Below are 20,449 nucleotides of genomic sequence, written 5' to 3' on the forward strand. Positions count from 1 at the left end.
ATTTAAAAGGGCTGTGATTGTGAGTAAGCTGTTTAAACTTGTGCAAACAAAATGGGATACAGCATCCAATTTTTTAACTAATACAATTTGGGATAAAATGTAAACAAATTCAATTATACAGTTTTATGATTAAATATTATATTGGCCATATTTTGGTATACATAAACTTTTTCAAAATAAATTACCATAATCAAAATTTGATTAAAAGAAGACAAATCAATAGTCGTAAGAAAATTGGAATTATTTCCCTTTTCTGAAAGGTGTTTGTGTTTCAACCCACCATCTGGTCAATTAATCCTTCAATTAATCTAGTTACTGATGAATGAGCGAGAGAGAGAAATTAACGCCCACTCCACACAAACTAGGTTTGCATACAATATGTATTGAACACGCATTTAATCGCTTCAAAGTTCTTTAATGAAAATAGTCTTCAAAAAAATAATTTAATTAGATAAAAGTAAATATAAACTTTTAAATTACAAAATATTATTTTATGAAGAGAAAACATGCCTACTTCAAATTCAACCGTCAACAAGATGGTTAAATTACAACAAAACCTCCAACCAGCGGCTGTCAGGCAGGATACGCCCACCTTTTGCAAGAGATGGATAGAATACAAGCTAAAAACAAACGCGATTTTTTTTGTACAATAAGGGGCGATAATCCAGAAAGTTATGGTCTGAAATGTGCAAATATCAAAAGGAACATATCTTTGGGATATAAAGATATGTTTAAAGTTTCATAAAAATCAGATAAAAATTGTGACCTCTTAGAGGATCCACAGACTTCGTATTACATACTTTTACACAATTTGAGTACAAAGAGCGGCCATTTTGTTGGACAATTTTATTTCAGTTTACCCGAAATTCGAATTCAACCTTCATTATGGTGGAGAGGTGATATATTTAAACGGATTTTAAAATCGGAAAAGAATGTGACCACTAGAGAATCAGGAAGCTAAAAATGCGAATTTTCGAACAATCACTATAAGGGGTCATAATCCAGGAAGTTACGTACGTTCGGATATGCGCTATTATCAAAAGGAACCAAAATCTTTGTGTGTAACGGTGATATATTCACACGTGTTTTGTAAATCGGATAAAAACGGCGACCTCTAAAGGGACCAGAAGCTAAAATCATTGATTTTTTTTGTACAATCAAGGGCTATAATTCAGGAAGTTACAATCCGATATGCGCGAATATCGAAAGCAACCAAGATCTTTGAGTTATAAACATGCATTTCAAGTTTCATCAAAATCGTATCAAAATTGTGACCTCTAGGAGGTACACAACCTTGATATACCAAATGTTCACACTATTTGCGTACAACCATCATTAGGGTGTAACGGTGATATACTAAAACGTTTTTTTTTTCAAATCGGATAAAAATTGTGACCTCTAGAGCTACCACAAGTTAAAAGCGCGATTTTTCGTACAATCAGGGGCCATAATCCAGGAAGTTATGATCCGATATGCGCGAATATCGACAGGAACCAAGATTTTTAGAAAATAAACATGCATTCCAAGTTTCATCAAAATCGGATGAAAATTGTGACCTCTATAGAGGGTTCACAACCTTGATATATCATATTTTACACTATTTACGTACAAGGCTCGGCCATTTTGTCCGGTAGTTGTGGTCTGATTTTCACGAAATTCGAACCCATCCATCATTAATTTGTGTGTAACAGTGATATATTAAAACGTTTTTTTTTTTTAAATCGGATAAAAATTGTGACCTCTAGAGGGACCACAAGCTAAAAACGCGATTTTTCGTACAATCATCGGCCATAATTCAGGAAGTTGCGATCCGATATGCGCGAATATCGAATTGAAACAAGATATCTGGGTTATAAACACGCGTTTCAAGTTTCATCAAAATCGGATCAAAATTGTGACCTCTAGAGTGTCCACAAGCAAAAAACGTGATTTTTCGTACAATCAGGGGCCATAATCCACGAAGTTATGGTCCGATACATGCGAATATCAAAAGGAACCGAGATCTTTGTGAGATAGACCTGTTTCGTCAAAATCGGATGAAAATTGTGACCTGCTGGGTGTCCACAAACAAATTGACGGCGTAAGACACAGCTCACCAAATATTTCTACGCTGACGAATGTAGGGCGGGCGAAAGTTATTTTTAGTCTTTCTCTCCCTTTCCCTCCCCCCCCCCCCCTTTTGCATGGTGATTTTTGTTGAGTTTTTGGTGTAGAATCAAAGAAAAGGTTTTTGAAAATAAATACATTTTCTGCCAGGTTTTGGTGAATATTCATAATTTTAAGGCGGAAGGATACAAGAGTTGAGAGGTTGGAAAGGTTGAAATGTAGGGCCGAAAATTGCATGCTTACTTGTCTCTACTTCCAGCTTGTGTATCTCTACGCTGACGAATGTAGGGCGGGCGAAAGTTATTTTTAGTCTTTCTCTCCCTTTCCCTTTCCCCATGGCAATTTTTGTTGAGTTTTTGATGTAGAATCGAAGAAAAGTTTTTGAAAATAAATACATTTTCTGCCAGGTTTTGGTGAATATTCATAATTTTAAGGCGGAAGGATACAAGAGTTGAAAGGTTGGAAAGGTTGAATGTAGGGCCGAAAATTGCATGTTTACCCCATACGTGCTATTGGGCAAGAGTTTGCCACATGTTGCTCCATCTGTTGTAGAAAGCATTCTACCCAACGAAAATTTGGGAAATGGTTAGGGGCGGTCTAAGAGACGAGAAGTCAATGGGGAAATCATTAGTGATCTGTTACCTGTCTGTGCGACAAGGCTTTGACTGATATGCCTTAGTTTGGAAAATATAAAGACTAAATTCTCAGAAAATATGAATAAAATATTTTTGACTACAGAAAAAAACTAAAAAAAAGTTAAATTAAAAAAAAATAAATAAATAAATAAACATTTGGAGAAAAATTGTGATTTTACTGAAAATTTCTCTATTTTCAGTTTTTATTTAATTTCTAACAGTAATAAAAATATTGTAATGCCCAATTTTGGCTTATTCAGACTCAGAAAGCACAGATAAAGTGAACAGCCGCCGGTGGTTGGAGGGGCAAAGCTGGGGCCAAGTCCAAGGTTAAGGGGGCAAAGGCGCGAGCTTCAACTACGGCCTCCCCCAGAAATTTTAGAAAAACAGGCTGCCGGAAATGCAGCCTGGCAGTATTTCAGGCACTGATCGTTGAGATAAAGTGTCAAACGACCGAACCTCGACGAAACCCACTCACGAGCGCCAATGTAGGGAATGCTTACGGGTATGGGGGACCTCCCCCAGAAAATTTTGAAAAATAGACTATCGGAAATGCTGTCTGGCAGAATTTAGGCACCGATTGTCGAGATAAATAGAGCTGAACAGATACCGTCTGTCGCCTGATCACTAGTCTATCCGACCCCAGAGAGGAAAGTGTCAAATGAACGGACTTGCGAACCTCAACGAAGCCCCCGAAAATATGAAAAGTGGACTGCCGGAAATGCAGTCTGGCAGTATTTCAGACACTGATCGTCGAGATAAATAGAGCTTACCAGATACCGCCTGTCGCCAAATCAGAGATGAAAGTGTCAAACGGACGGAGTGAGTGAATCAAGTGAATGAATATTTTCGCCACGATATTTTGTGAAATAGACTGCCGGAAATGCAGCCGGGCAGTATTTCAGAAATAGAGCTGACCAGATACTGTTCATCGCCAAATCACCAGCTTATCCGAACAAAGCAATTTCAACAACGATCCGGAAACCGGAAGTAGTCGAAATAATGATAGATATTTCGAAAAAAAACGCAAAAAATGGGTATATTGAGGAAAAACTCGATTTCTCCGTCCATTATCAATGGATTAAACGAGGAATGGACTGTCGTATGATGCCCAATTTATACAGATAGTATGACCAAGCAGCAAAATATGACATGGGAAATGGGCAGAAAATTCGAAAAATAAAGAGCGATTACTCGGAATGAAACTTATATTTCTGGAATCGGATGGTCTTCAGGTATCCAAAAATGTTGGTCAAATTTGAAAATTTTGAAAAATAACAAAAATTGTCTCGTAAACAACGTATTTTCAAAATTCGAAGGACAAAAGCCATAGATGAATGTTCGAAATTGAAAAATGTGAGATAGCCATTATCTCGGAAAAGATTCGGGGTTTCCAAAAATGTCATTTGTTTGAAAATAGATAAAGAATTGACGAAACCACAGCCAATTTTCAATTCCGGTAAGAGTAGTTTGCGAAATAAAAGCGTCTGAATAGGCTCCAAAAAGGAAAATACAAGATTTTCAGCGTCCCATAATGTATTGCCTAACCAGCAAATTTTTACCATTTAGATGTCATAAAATCGTCCATTGATCAGGATATACAATGATACTTTAGTTGTTTTGATTCGGTGAAATCTGGCATAGTAATCACTTTTTCACAAGATCACCACTTCTTTTACTTTTTTTTCTCAAAAATATCGGATATTTTTTCGACTACTTCCGGTTTTTGGATCATTGTCGAGATAGTTTTAACAATTTGTTTAGATACTTAACTTTCTGTCACAGAAGTGTCAGAAACATCTTTTCAGTAGTTTTTTGTAAAAAAGATAAATAAAAGAACATTTTTAATAATTTAACGATTTTTCAACTTTTTTCAAAAATTGAGGCCATTTTTGGACCCCTTATATTATTTCAAACCTTTCCCTTTTGGATTCACGCCACAGACTACCGATAGGATTCTGCGTTTTCGAGAAAAAGACGTCTAAAAAGGCTCCAAAATCGGAAAATACTAGATTTTCGGCGTACCACAATTTATTTTCTAACCATCGAAATCGTCGCATTGAGATGCCATATAATATTCCATTAATGGGGCTATCCAAAGACACTTTACTTATTTTGGTCCGGTAATATCTGACCGAGAAATCCAGCTTTTCGCAAGAGCGACAATTTTTTAACCTTTTTTTTTTCATTTTTTGAATACTTCCGGTATGGAGATTATTGTCGGAATAGTTTTAATAACCAGTTTGGGCAATTAAATAGCGGCAGGGCTCTGTAATGATATATTACATTATCTGATCAAAGGTGCCAAAAATGCAAAAATGTCAAAATATAGAAAATTAATTTTCAATAACTCAAAACATATTATACATCGTTAGAATCGTAATTAGGTCAGCTATCCGAATCTGTAATCTTTTTGTAAAAATTTATTTAAATAATAAAGTAATAGAGCATTTTGCAAAATTTCACGATTTTTCGACTTTTTTCGATTTTCAGTCCCTTTTTTATCGTATTCAAGACATTTCAAAGTCTTATTGGATGGCATAATTCACAAGACTATCGAATGGACTCTCGATAGAGAAAGTTAAAAAAAAATTTGCGGTTAAGATTTCGAGATACAGGCGTCCAAAAACGCCCAAAATCAGAAAATACTTGATTTTCAGCTTGTCATATTTTGCTGCTTGGTCATAGTATCCGTATAAATTGGGCATCATACGACAGTCCATTCCTCGGGCCACTGAACGAAAGCTTAATTCGTTCAATCCATTGATATTGGACGGAGAAAACGAGTTTTTCCCGAAAACACCCATTTTTTGATTTTTTTCCGAAATATCTATCATTATTTCGACTACTTCCAGTTTCCGGATCGTTTTTGAAATTGCTTTATGCAGCGGTCTGACTATATAGCTTTATGTTCCAGGACTTTCAGAACTATCGATTTATCCTTTCCAAAAAATATAAGGGTTGGGAAATGGGCAGAAAATTCGAAAAAAATCGAAAAATAAAGGGCGATAACTCGGAATGAAACTTATATTTCTGGAATCGGATGGTCTTCAGGTATCCAAAAATGTAGGTCAAATTTGAAAATTTTGAAAAATAACAAAAATTGTCTTTTAAACAAATTTTTTCATTTTTCGAACGCTAGAAGTCAGCGACGAAGTTTCGAAATTTCAAAATTTTCAACTGCTATCGTCCGAGAAAATATCATTTGTATGAAAATAGGTACAGAATTGACGAAGCTACGGCCGTTTTTTAATTTTTATGCACCGCATGAAATTCGGCCACTTCCGGTCGGCGCAGAAGTTTCAAAATAGTTTAGGTCCCATATCGGTATCTGTTACAGGCACTGAGAAATAGGCTTTGGCGAAAAAAATAATAATAATAATAAATAATAATAATTTTAGTAATCACAAAAAACTTTATTTAATGAGGCAACGTATTTAGTTTGCAAAAAACAAAACAAAAAAACTAATCTTCCATAGGTCCCTCCTAAGCTACAAAGACATATATACATGTAATATCTGGATAAATTCAAAATCATTTGAAATGCAATAGCATTTTAAAGTGGGAAGTTTGGGAAGTCACTCCCAAATTACAAAACATATACATTATACAAGTAGAATATAGGAAGAACACTATAATTACACACAAAAAAAGATAGAATGCCGTTGCAAGTTAAATGCCGTTGCAAGTTAAAAATAATAAGTATGTCATCAGTTGAATATTATCGTTCCTTCAGTGTGCAAAATAAATAAGTTTTCAGTTTAATCTTAAAATTTTCAACATATTTACACATCTTTATATCAAAAGGCAGATTGTTCCATAAAAGACATGCAGAATAATGAAAAATACGTTTCATGGATTCCGTTTTGCATTTTTGAAGAAAAAGAGATTTACTGGTCTGTGAACGGAGCAAGATATCCGTTTTGGAAACAAGAGATTTTTCAAAAAAATAGGAATTTAGATAAAGTGGAGTATTAAATGTAATAATTTTGAATGATAAGACAATTTTATTGTAAAGAATCCTCTGTGTAAGGGTAAGCCAACCGAGTTTAGTAAATAAAGAGGTGGACGGAGTTTCAATCGGTGCATCAAGAATAGTTCTTGCTGCCCTCTTTTGTAATTTTAAAAGAATGTCTAATCTACTTTTGGTAGCATTTCCCCAAATAATAGAGCAATAATCAAATATTGGTAGTATGTAACTGTTATAAAACAAAATTCTTGTCTCGTAAGGTAAATGATCTTTTATCTTATTTATGAGAAATATTTTTGATGCAAGTTTTTTTTAGACATATCTGCTATATGTGCTTCCCAATTAAGTTCTTGGTCCATTTGAATTCCAAGTAATTTTGCGGTAGCAACCGTCTCAATTTTCTCCCCATGGAGTGATAAAGTTAGGTTTTTCTGATTTATTTTGTGTTTTGATGAAATCAGCATTGATTTTGTTTTCGAAGGATTGATTACCATCCCATTGTTTTCACACCATTTAGCAACCAAATAGAGATCATTTTGGAGATTATTGGCGATGGATAAAATATCTTTGTGTGAACAATGCAGAGTACTGTCATCAGCAAACAAATCTATCTGATTTGATTCAATATTGAGTGGGAGATCATTTATAAAAATAAGGAATAGGAGAGGACCCAGGATCGAACCTTGTGGAACCCCGCATTTGAATGTAGTAATTGAGGAGGTAATTGATCCTAAACATACTTTTTGCTTCCGTGAGTCAAGATATGATTCAATCAAAATTTGTGAATTATTATCAAATCGATAAAGATGTAGTTTTTCAATAATAAGCTTGTGGTCAATGAGATCAAATGCTTTGCTAAAATCAAGATACACTATACCACTCATCGCACCATTATCGATAGCATCAAGCCAATTATCTGTCATTTGGATCAGTGCAGTAGCACATGTATAAGCGAATGTTTAATGAATTAAGTGAATAGAAGACATGTCTTTAAATGGCCTTCTAGTATTATCAGCACATGGCATTTCTTCGTTTCGTTGTGAATTTCTCCCTGGTAGTTCTAATTTTTACAGCAGAATACAAAAAAAAATAAGCGAGAAGTAAATGAATCAAGTTGCATTATCCCTTTTTTTGGCGTTCGCCACTCGCCGCTTTTGGAGAATCACAGACACCAGTCTATGATCTGCGGTTCTTCTGCACTGCCACTTACTCTATTAGATCCGATTGTGTTGTTTTAATATATCATTGTTGGTGGGCGTGTATGGTTAGTTGTCGGTAAACTTGTGTTTGATATTCGGTACACTAATGATACTGTAATGATATAATAGTTTACTACTTGTGTAAATATGGGTTGCCAGGCAACGAAACATACGCCCACAGCAGGTAAATCGTCCGTGCGGTCGACAAGGGTTGTCGCATAGTCATGGCTTTGTAGGTAATCGGGGGCCTTTACAAGACAGTTCCATACAGATCAGATTATAAATTTTGTCGTTTGAGGGTTTACAAGGTTCTACAAACTGAAACAAGGGTCGTCTCAACTCTGGAAGTAACCTACAGAAATTGTTGAAATTTGACAGGCTTTTTCGTTTTACTACTTTGAATAATGCATATAAATTTCATACAGATCACATGATCATTTTTGTCATTCAAACGTTCACAAGGTTCACAATCGCCATAACTCTAGAAATTATTGACGGAAATTGCTGAAATTCAATAGACCACTGTTTCACAAATTTAAATGATGCATATAAAAAATGAAATGAAATCAAATGGGTTTAACGTCCTACTGTTCTGCTCCTATACTGGGCTAATGAAGACGGGCATACGCCATACAGTGTGCTATGAGGGAAATTTTGCCCGGGCAGCGGCACTCTCGCCTACTCTTATATCGAATTCCAACTGCCAAGGGATCTTTTACGTGCATTCCAATGTTTACACGGGACCTCGGTTTTTCGTCTCATCCGAAGGACTAGACAGCTGTCCTTGTCAGACCCTCCGTCCTGCATCACTGACAAGGGGAAACCACGTCGGAAAATCGGGATGAACTTTCTCGGCCAATGCAGGGATCGAACACCCGACCTCCAGGCTAGCGAGCCAGCGTCTTACCCACCTAGCCACCGTGGCTCCCAAATGATGCATATACATTTCATACATATCGGATGATAACTTTCATCAACCGAGCATTAACAAGGTTTAACAAAGTGAAACAAGGGTCATAATTAGAAGTAATTATTGTAAATTGCTGAAATTCAATAGGCTTCTTCGTTTCACTAATCTAAATAATGCATATAAATTTCAGAAAGATCAGATGAGAACTTTTGTCGTTAGAGCGTTCACAAGGTTCAATAAAGTGAAACAAGGAACATAACTCTAGACGTAATAAATGGAAATTGCTGAAATTCTAAAGGATTCTTCGTTTCACTAATTTAAATCATGCATATAAATTTCACAAAGATTGGGTGATAATTTTTGGCGGTAACAGCGTTCACAGAGTTCAATAAGTGAAACAAGGGCCATAACTCTAGATGTAGTAAACAGAAATTGCTTAAATTTAAATAGTGAAACAAGGGTCATAACTATAGAAGTAATTATTGTAAATTGCTGAAATTCAATAGGCTTCTTCGTTTCATTAATTTAAATTATGCATATAAATTTCACAAAGATCGGGTGATAACTTTTGGCGTTAGAGCGATCACAAGGTCAATAAAGTGAAACAAGGGCCATAACTCTAGATGTAATAAACGGAAATTGCTGAAATTCAATGGGCTTCTTTGTTTCACCAACTTAAATATTGCATATAAATTTCACAAAGGTCGGATGTTAACTTTTAGCATTAGAGCGTTCACAAGGTTCAACAAAGTGAAACAAGGGCCATAACTCTAGACGTAATAAACGAAAATTAAATAGACTTCTTCATCTCACTAATGTAAACAACATATATCAACTTTAAAACAATTGGATGATAACTTTTGGCGTTAGAGCGTTCACAAGAAAATGTGGACGATGGACGGACGGACGGGGGCGACGGCAATATACGTCCACATTTCAATGAGGGCGTATAAAAAGTGGGGTCGGATGGCCGAATGGTTAGCGCGTGCGCGTTGTATCACAAGGTCTGTCATTGAGTCAACTGGCGTGGTTTCGATTCCCCGGTTGTACGTGACAAGGAGTAGGGTTGTCAATCCCACCTCGTGGGTTTTCTCCGGGTCCTTTGGTTTCCTCCCACTGATAAAGACCCCTAAGCGCAAGGGAATTATTGAAATAGAATTGAACCATATGTTAGTCCCTAAATGGCCTAGTTTGTGTCGAGTGGATGGTAAACCCTATTTCTCTTTTTCTCACTTGTGTAAAATTTGGCGATGTTGACATTGTCTTTTAATGTTCCACCTCCATTTCCCAATCGCCCAAACTATATATTTATACTGAACCACCTCAGAAAACAGCACGGGCATCGTGCTTCTTGCCCTAGTATAAACAACACTAATAATAGTTGGGACTGTTCACACGACAGGGTAAAATTATTGTTGGGGTATGTTACAATTGTGTTGTTTTGGTTTTTTTTGGTAATTTACAGATTTTTTGAAATTTACATTTTACATTTCATTAAACAACGTCTCTCCCTCTCTCTAAAATGGCGAAGGCCATAAAAAAAAAAAATAGGCATACTGCAACTTGATGCTCGGGATTCCTTTATTTTTCGCGCATTATTTATTCTGCTGTAAAAGTTAGAACTACCGGAAAATTCACATCGAAACGAAGAAATGCTATGTGCTGATAATACCAGAAGGGGTCTATTTTAAATACCATTTAAAGACATGTCTTCGATTCACTTAATTCATTAAATATTCGCTTAAATGCGTTAATAATTCTTTGCTGTAACTTATTGGATTGGGGCTCCTGGTTGTACGAAAAATCACGTTTTTAGCTTGTGAACACTGTAGAGGTCACATTTTTAACCGATTTGGTTCAAACTTGAAATGTATGTCTATAGCCCACAGATCTCGGCCCCTTTCGATATTCGCGCATACCGGACCATAACTTCCTGAAATATGGCCCCCTGATTGTACGAAAAATCTCGTTTTTAACTTGTTGACCCCATAGAGGTCACAGTTTTTATCCGATTTAAAATAAAACGTTACAATATATCACCATTACACCCTAAGGATGGTTGAGTTCGGATTTCGTAAAAATAGAACCGAAACTGACGGACAAAATGGCCACCCATCGTTCGCAAATAGTGTCAAAATATTGTGTATCAGGGATGTAGACCCTCTGGAGGTCACAATGTTCATCTGATTTTGATGAAACTTGAAATACATGTTTATAACCCACAGATCTCGGTTCCTGTCGATATTCGCGCATATCAGACCATAACTTCCTGAATTATGGCCCCTGATTGTACGAAAAATCGTGTTATTAGCTTGTGGACCCAATAGAGGTCATAATTTGTATCCGATTTAATAAAAACGTTTGAATATATCACCATTACACCCTAAGAATGTCTGAGTTCGAATTTCGTACATATCGAATCATAACTTCCTGAATTATTGCCCCCGACTGTACGAAACATCGCGTTTTAGCTTGTGGTCCCTCTAGAGGTCACAATTATTATTCGTTTAAAAAAAAACGCTCGAATATATCACCGTTACACCGTAATGTTTGTTGAGTTCGAATTTCGTGAAAATTGGGCCAAACCTGCCGGACAAAATGGCCGCCCCCCGTACGCAAATAGTGTAAACATGTGGTAAATCAAGGTTGTGGACCCTCTAGAGGTCACAATTTTGATATGATTTCGATGAAACTTGAAATACATGGTTATAACCCTAAGATATTGGTTTCTTTCGATATTCGCGCATATCGGATCGTAACTTCCTGAATTGTGGCCTTTGATTGAACAAAAAATCGCGTTTTTAGCTTGTGGTCCCTGTAGAGGTCACAATTTGTATCCGATTTAAAAAAAAAAACGTGTGAATATATCACCATTACACACTAAGATCTTGGTTCCTTTTGATAATCGCGCATACCCGAACTTAACTTCTTGGATTATGGCCCCAGATTGTTCGAAAAATCGCATTTTTAGCTTGCGGATTCTCTAGAGGTCACAATTTTTTCCCGATTTAAAAAAAAAAGTTTAAATACATAACCATTCCACCATATTGAAGGTTGAATTCGTATTTCGGGAAAATCGAAATGAAACTGCCCGACAAAATGGACGCTCTTTGTACGCAAATTGTGTAGAAGTGTGTAATGCGAAGGTTGTGGATCCTCTAGAGGTCACAATTTTTATCCGATTTTGATGAAACTTAAAACATATCTTTTTATCCCAAAGATCTCTGTCCCTGTTGATATTTGCACATTTCAGGCCATAACTTTCTGGATTATTGCCCCTGATTGTACAAAAAATCATGTTGGTTTTTAGCTTGTTCTCTATCCATCTCTTGCAAAATGTGGGCGTATCCTGTCCGGCAGCCGCTGTTTTTTTTCCAATGTATCAGAGTTGGTGGGCGTGTGGATAGTTGTCGGACAACTTGTGTGTTTGATATTCGGTACACCAATGTTACTGTAATGATATATAGAGAATCTCCTACCAGACGAGTAGGAGATTTTATTTATCACCAAATCCCTTCTTACATGCACAAATAGATAAATATAATTTTTTGCTGTAGATTTCACTTTTACTGAACATTACGGCGTAGTGATACATCATTTTTTGACAGCAATTCAACCATTGCAAAGTCCTTTATATTGACACAGTGTTTCCATCAAGGTCAATTGAATAACAATAGTTCTTTTTTAATAAAAAAAAAGTTACTTTTAATAAGAAATGAACTGTTCTTTGAAAATAAAAAAAGTAGTTCCTTTTCAACTGACCAATCAAATTCATGTAAAGCGATATCTCCTAAGGAGATATCGCAGTAGATTATGAAATATATCACACAAGCGATATCTACTGAAGAATGTATTATTGGGTGATAAAATAGTTTACTACATGTGTAAAAAGGGGTGGGTGGGAGTGGATGGCCGAATGGTTAGCGTGGGCGTTGTATCACAAGGTCTGTCATTGAGTCAACTGGAGTGATTTCGAGTCCCCGGTTGTACGTGACAAGGAGTAGGGTTGCCAGTCCCACCTCGTGGGTTTTCGTCGGGTCCTTTGGTTTACTCCCACTGATAAAGACCCTTAAGCGCAAGCTAATTATTGAAATAAAATTGAACCATATGTTAGTCCCGAAATGACATAGTTTGTATCGAGTGGGCGTTGAACCCCATTTTTCTCTTTCTCACTTGTTAAAATTTGGCGATGTTGACATTGTCTTTTAAAAGTCCATCTCCATTTTCCAATCGCCCAAACTATATGTTTATACTGAACCACCTCAGAAAACTGCACGGGCATCGTGTTTCTTGCACTAGTATAAACAACACTAATAATACAGTAGTTGGGACTGTTCACACGACAGGATAAAATTATTGTTGGGGTATGTTACAATTGTGTTTTTTTGTGATTTACAGACTTGCATAGAATGGCCTGATCACCCCAATTATCACTGCTTGTATTATTTCATGAATCCCAAATTATATACATAATTCAACAGCGAGTGTCGAACGCGTCCGATGTATAAATCCAAAATAATGTAGCAATGCAAAAGCTTTCTTAAATTTTTGAATCTGACTAAAATTGAATATTTACAAGCCCCCCCCCCCTCCACGGTACTATTTCAGTAACGTACCTCTACCAGTTCCCATGACCGTAGAGACTTGAAATTTTCAGGGGGTATTCACGCCGCCTAGCCATGACCTCACACCAAATTTCAGCCGAATCTGTCAATAACTCTTTATTTTACCGCAGTTTAGCTTATAACGAGAGAAATTTATCTGATTTTGACGCCATTTTGTTTGTTGGCTGTTTAGACTCGAATAACAAGTTAGGGTTAGGGCTAGCCCTTTCTATATCTTGAGACTATGACGAAATCTACAGGTCCTAGCCCTTACCCTAACCCTTATCCTAACCCACAATACACATATGACGTCATTCAAGCCTAAATAGTCAACAAACAAAATGGCGTCAAAATCGGATAAACTTATCTCTTATAGAAGCTAAACTACGGTAAAATAACAAGTTATTGACCGATTCGGCTGAAATTTGGTGTGAGGTCATGGCTAGTCCCCGTGAACACCCCCTGAAAATTTCAAGGCTCTACGATCACAGGAACTGGTAGAGGTACGTTACTGAAATAGTACCCCCTCCTCTCCCATTTAAGGAACCAAAACAGTTTCAAAATCGATTAAGAAATAAGAATGTTATTGCACTTTTATGACCCAAAATTTGCAAAGAAGTGACCGAAGACAATATTTCAGCAACCATTGAAGATATAGGCATCAAATTTTCAGGAAACATCCTTCGAACCATTAACTATTTATTGGAACTTTTAAATTTGGGCTATATAATTTATATCCTTTGATATAGGGGTCTTTCTATGAGAAAATACGTTTACTTTGCTATATAATAATGACTAAAAGTCAATATAAACAAACTCCAACCCTGAAATCTGAAAAAAAATATATATATCATAACTAATTTATAGGTTAAAGTTTTCAATTATTTTGTGTCATGGCCTGCTTTCACTGCAGATATACACCACTATTGCATTGCTCTCATATTCAAGAGTAATTCCATGGTATTTAGAATTTAGTTCCGAAGATATTTTTGTTTTGTCCCCATTAGCTCTCTAAGCGAGCTGCCTTGGATCACCCTCCGTAAGTTCTGAAAAAAAGGTAAGACATTGCTTTAGCATATTTTAAAAAAAAATGTATTGGCTATCAATGTAGGCCAGTTAGCAATTGTCACAGGTAATACATAGACAAAATATGGCATTTCCCGAATGCTTTTATGAAAGGTTGCGATTTGAGTTTGTGGAAGAAAATTTTCTGAACTAAATTCCAAATGGGATTAACTCGAGAGATCATATCAAAATATACTTTTATAATAACTTTAGCCTTTTTTGTTTGATTTTTAAAAATCAGAAATTGATTAAAAGCCTAAATCTCAATTAGGGCTTATTTATAGATACAGATAGCTAAGGAATTTTTCATATTCTTTCAGATTATGGTTTCACTTTATATTTTGGTGGTTTTACCAAGTTTTGTTCTGACAATTAATTTGGACCAACACCGTAATAAGAGACAAAGCGGTGGTGGAGATTTTGTTTATCCTTTTGGTTTAAACCGTAAGTATTTTAAAGGGCTTAAGACCCATATCAAATTCATATTTTTAATAACACTAAATTAAACTCGTTTAGAACTGTCTCAAATCATATCGGTTAACAAAGTCAAATATAAATATTTTCAGATCCCGAATCGCCATGGCCCTTTTTATGCCATTTAAGTTCTATTATGGCATGTTGGGGCTTTAAATTTAGTAAGTCTTGTCGTTTGATCCATATCCACACAAAGTTATAAAAAAAATGAAAATTCCACACACCCGAGTGACGTCTCAGGTATTTAGGACATGGCGCCAAAAGCTACTGGGTTTTCTAGATATGTTGCTATGGATACCATTACAAAACCCATCATCTTAGTGATCGGAAAAATAACCATATGCCAGAAATTTATTATAAATGGAGAATTAGGAGCCGCGGTGGCTCAGTGAGTAGGGTGCTGGCTGACCAACCGGTGCTAGCTGAGAAAGTTCCCCAGGATTTTTTAGCGCGGTTTTTCCTTAGTAGGACAGCGTCTAGTCGTTTGAGGTCCCGTGTACACACTGACAGTTGGCAAGATTTCCTTCATATCACACTGTATGAGGTATGCGCAGCTTCATTAGCAAAGTCGGTGCAGAAAAGTGGTGCGTTAAACCCCATTTCATTTCAACGGAGAATCAACAAAGCAGGCGAAACTTTAAAACTTGTGGCCTTATAGAATTGCCGTCTGCATGACGTACATGTAGTCCTGCAAACTAAAGGCTTTGGTTTAAAATTTAATTGGGGTGTTATAACTGAGGGTTAATAACCCGATTAATCGCTTTGCAATAATCAAATCTATTATACTGATTGGGCAGCTTTTTCCCGGCAACTACGTAACCGGTTTACTAAAATTAAAAACTGAATCCGATATTTGCAAGAGCAATCTTTTAAACTATTCCACGATCCGTAAATACAAATTCGTCAATATACAAAGTACAACATTGTGTTAGAAATATTCTATTCAGTACTTCGAATGTTGAATTGTAATTTCATCGATCTATATTATATAATGTTCGCTATCGGTGGACCTGTTTTAAATCCGAATGAATCCAAGTCGGAATATCACCGTACGCAACTTATATACTAACATAAATATTTTCAGGAAGAGCAATTCGAATTGGACCAGCCAGATTGGCTAATCATCTAAATTATGTGTGCAGAGTAGCCAAGAAACTAGAAAATGCTCAACTGGGAAGTAATATGGAGAAAGTGTTCAGTGGTTTAATAGATGCATGTACAAAGTATGACCCAATTAAAAAACAATTAAGTAAGCATCAGAAATTGTTATTTTTTCCGTGTTTAGGAATTTTCAGATTCCGTCATTGATTCCTTATATACACTGAATGTACAAAGGCGCAGCCGACCTCAACACCCATAGTGGGATACATATTTGGAAAGCTTTCCATCATCAGCATATTGTAGGGTGTGACCCCCCCCCCCCCTTCCTCCTCCTCCCCGAACTTTGGAAAGTTACAAAGCGGACCAAAACAGCTTTATCATCATTCTTATGCGCACATTTACGTCGAACCTTTTTAATCACTCTACAGTTTTAAAGATTTCAGTCTGGACGTATTAACGCGATAGAGGCTAGTTTTTAACCGATTTATTTACATATTGGCATTAGCACTGTGAGATGATGAACCCTGTTTAAATTTAGTATTACGCATTACTATCGACGAGGATATTGTACCCTGTTGATTTTCAGCATTCTGTGTACTAGGGGAGCTAGGTTCAGGTTATTTCGAAAATCACGTACAAAATCTCTACTATGATGAGTAACCCAGCAGTGCCCGAAACTCGAAATCAAACCTTGATTCTTAAGTTGCGGGCCCCCTTCCCTTGAGGGTGTGTGTGTGTGGGGGGGGGGGGGGTCCGACTGAATGTCGAAATTGCCAGTTTTATTCGACTTTTGCATACAACGATCAACCTTCGTGAATAAGTCGATCAACCTCAGTTGTCACCAAAAGCACTGCTTAAAGGAGCTAAATCGCTAATATTTGGGACCTAGAAATTGACACAAATGGGTCGCAACGCGCAGAATGTACGATGAATGTATATAAACTGATTTACATTCAATCGTTTCCGTTTCACTCTAATTTCTAATCAGTTATGTTCGGCGAAAAACGCCAGAAGTCTCAATCGAATGGCAATCTCTAGCGTCTGGTTATTTCAGTCTACACCGATTGTCACCGATAATATTTATTGCGCATACTCTCCAGATAAGAATGTGGCGTCACCGTTTGACATGACTTGTGAAATATGTCTAGCCTCGTCCTTCGAGTCCCTTGTTACAAATGGTGCTGAAACACATGGTACATTCGTGTACCGATGGTAAAATGTTTATTTTGTCTTAAATATTGGATATCAGAAGGTCATCTTTTCGCGGTAAGATCACAACATCAAATAATTTATGTTTTCAATGTAAAAGACTTTGGATGGTATTGAGTTAAGAGACTTAGCTAATTTAAGAAGACCCCCGACCCTTAGTCCCCCCCTCCCCCCTTAAGAACGCCCCCTCCCCCCTCCAGAGATAATTCAACTTCCGCACACAAATAATTTTTGGTTAAACGTTTCACTATTGGTCTACTAGAACATACCACTAACCTAAGAAGGCCAAATCCTCTATCTCGGATAAAATCGGCAAAACGGGTGGGGAAGGGGATGTAATTCCAATTCGACTTCGTTATTGGGGTCACTAGACAATACCAATAACATAAGAACGCAAAATCCCCTCCCCCTTTGTCGGATTAGAACACAGAACACGAGGAGCAAATAAAATGACTCGTATACGAATATACTAGCTGTCTAGTCCTTCGGATGCTACAAAAAAACGAGGTCTTGTGTATACATTGGAGTGCACGTAAAAGACCCCTTGACAGTTGGAATTCGATATAAGAGTAGGCTATAGAGTCCCTTGTTGTATCATGGGTCTTTTGTCAGACTTGGAAAGCGGGCAACGCACTAAACCGGTCGTCACATCCTACGCATAACCCATGCATCTTTTCTTGCTACATATCTTAATAGCCTAGCATTTTCACTTGTCGTCTTTGCTTCCCCTTCACTTTGTGTATTTACGTCTTCTCAGTAGTTAAGACGTTTGTCTTACCAGGAATAACAATGCAACAGTTCCTTTTTACATTTTATATATCAAGCTGCTTAGATATGGTACAATGCATAATAGGTTACAATAAAGTCATGCCCGCAAACCCCACCCCACCCAGGCAGACTCGCAACGAGTCTGCTGATAGAAATTGTTACATCTTCTCTTTCTAGAATCCAGCTGCATCTAAAGAATGCTCAAAATATGATGGTTTTGTGTGTTTTGGTTTGGACGTTTATTTATCTAATTGGTCAAATATGACGTAATTAATTATAGTGATTGGTTAATCACCCTTATAATACTTATATGGATAGTGGACACTTACAGTAAAAATTGCCCACGTGATAGAATTGAATATTTACGAAATTATAATTCTTTTTATGTATCAATCTGTCACTCATTCACTCATTCTGATTTATGTACATATTTAGACAATATTACTTTTATACAATGTGTGAATCTATTAATTAGCCAAATATATTAATTAATATAATGCTACTATCTAAAAGAGCAAAACTTCAGCAATCTAGCTACATACTACCCGGGCGAAATTTCCCTCAAAGCACACTGTATGGCGTATGCCCGTTTTCATTAGCCTAGTCGGGGGAGAACAGTAAGACGTTAAACCCCATTTCATTTTATTTTATATACAAATATAGCCTTCCCCCTACCTGTCCCCTTTAATAAGTTTAAAACTAGACCAGATGGGAATCCTCGTACGTTCTCGGGTAAGATGAAAAGATCGTCGGAGACTAGGAAGTGGATTTGCCGAAAACGAATTATTAGACCCATATATTTAAACCGAAACCAAAACTATCAGAAACTAAGTTGTATTGAAAATCTAGGGAGTGATATATATCTTATTTCGGTTTGATCATCAAATTATTTCATGGTGTGCATTACATGCACTGGTGAAATTTTCAATTTTTCACAAACCTCCATAAGCCATAAGATATAATTCTATGTTTTAAGCTAAAAACAATACATTTTGGAAAGTACTAGGCTTAGAGACTTCTCCAAGATAATCCCTTCTAAAGGTTGTAGCTCTAGTCGACCCACTGAAACAGAATGGACGTCGGGAGCTTTTAGGGTCGTCAGCTAAATCAGCTCCCATTTCCGAGAGCCGCGCTATTTAATGTTCGTGCTATTTTTACTTCCTTCCTTATCCGAGATAGACGGGGATCACGGTGGGTAAGACGCTGGCTCGCTAGCCAGGAGGTCGGGTGTTCGATCCCTGCATTGCCCGAGAAAGTTCATCCAGATTTTCCGGCGTGGTTTCCCCTTGTCAGTGATGCAGGACAGCTGTCTAGTCGTTCGGATGGGACGAAAAACTGAGGTCCCGTGTACACATTGGCGGGCACGTAAGATCCCGTGACAGTTGGAATTCGATATAAGAGTAGGCCGTAGTGCCGCTGTCCGGGCAAAATTCCCCCTCATAGCACACTGTATTGCGTATCCCCGTCTTCATTAATTCATGAACATGATATTAATTAGGCTACATTTAAGTATTGTTGAATTGAAAGTAATATGTATATTTAACACTTCTTAAAATTTGTTTTAGGTGCTAGACTAAGAAAACATATCTGTACGAAACTCGCTCCCTATAAACCATCCTCCACGAGTTCGCCTGTCAAGCGATCACATCCAGCAGAGAACCCGAATAGAATCAAGAGAAGACGTCTAGTAAAGGCTTTACTTGAATATTTGAAATAATTTACCCCAGCCTAATAAATTTAGTTTGGTTACAAAATAGCTTGTCTCCTTGTTTCTGCAATATTTTTGGGCGCCCGGCAGCTTGATAAGTCTGCCAATTTTCGATTAGGCCAATCTATTTTTCTGAATGTTGTATACAATTAGCCGCTAAAGTTAACATACGCCTACCACTAGCCATAACGAAGATTCCATCCTTTTTACAGCATACACAATAAGTGCGGTGCAGAAAATGGTTGAAAACTCAACAAAACGGTCGATATCCTTTAATCCAGTAATCGATTAAGCGGTGAACACACTGGCCGAATCAATCGGCGTCTAAATTCGCCTAGTGTGTCCACTGTTATTCGGCCTAATGATTCGCCCGAATCAAACAGGTTTGATATATTCGGCCGAATTATATTCGCCTGGTGTGTCCGCTTCGCCGAAGCATTCGGCCGAATATAGAATTCATTAGCCAATGGTTCCTAAGTGTAGTTCAACCTGGTCAGCGGCGCAGGACGGAGGGCCGGGCAAGGGGCAACGAGTAGTCGTTCGGATGGGACGCAAACCCGAGGTCCCGTGTACCATTGGCGTGCACTTAAAAGAACCCTCAACAGCTTGAATACGAAATAGAGTAGGCTGTAGCGCCACTGCCAGGGTCAAAGTCCATCACTGCACATAAAAGTAATGCCCACGTAGATGCACTAGTTAA

General features: G+C 37.2%; 1 long non-coding RNA gene across 2 annotated transcripts; it reads left to right on the forward strand.

Moving 5' to 3' along the window:
* Positions 1–10,148: 10,148 nt before the first annotated feature.
* On the forward strand, positions 10,149–19,795 carry LOC126817434 (uncharacterized). 2 transcript variants are annotated; one of them, XR_007679013.2, is made up of 4 exons: positions 10,149–10,240; positions 14,810–14,933; positions 16,048–16,212; positions 19,607–19,795. It is a non-coding gene; the product is annotated as an uncharacterized LOC126817434 (long non-coding RNA). The 2 variants fall into 2 exon arrangements; XR_007679012.2 differs by lacking the exon at positions 10,149–10,240 and adding an exon at positions 13,077–13,184.
* The last annotated feature ends 654 nt before the right edge of the window (positions 19,796–20,449 follow it).

Source organism: Patella vulgata, chromosome 4, assembly GCF_932274485.2.
Source record: "Patella vulgata chromosome 4, xgPatVulg1.2, whole genome shotgun sequence".
NCBI lineage: Eukaryota > Metazoa > Mollusca > Gastropoda > Patellidae > Patella > Patella vulgata.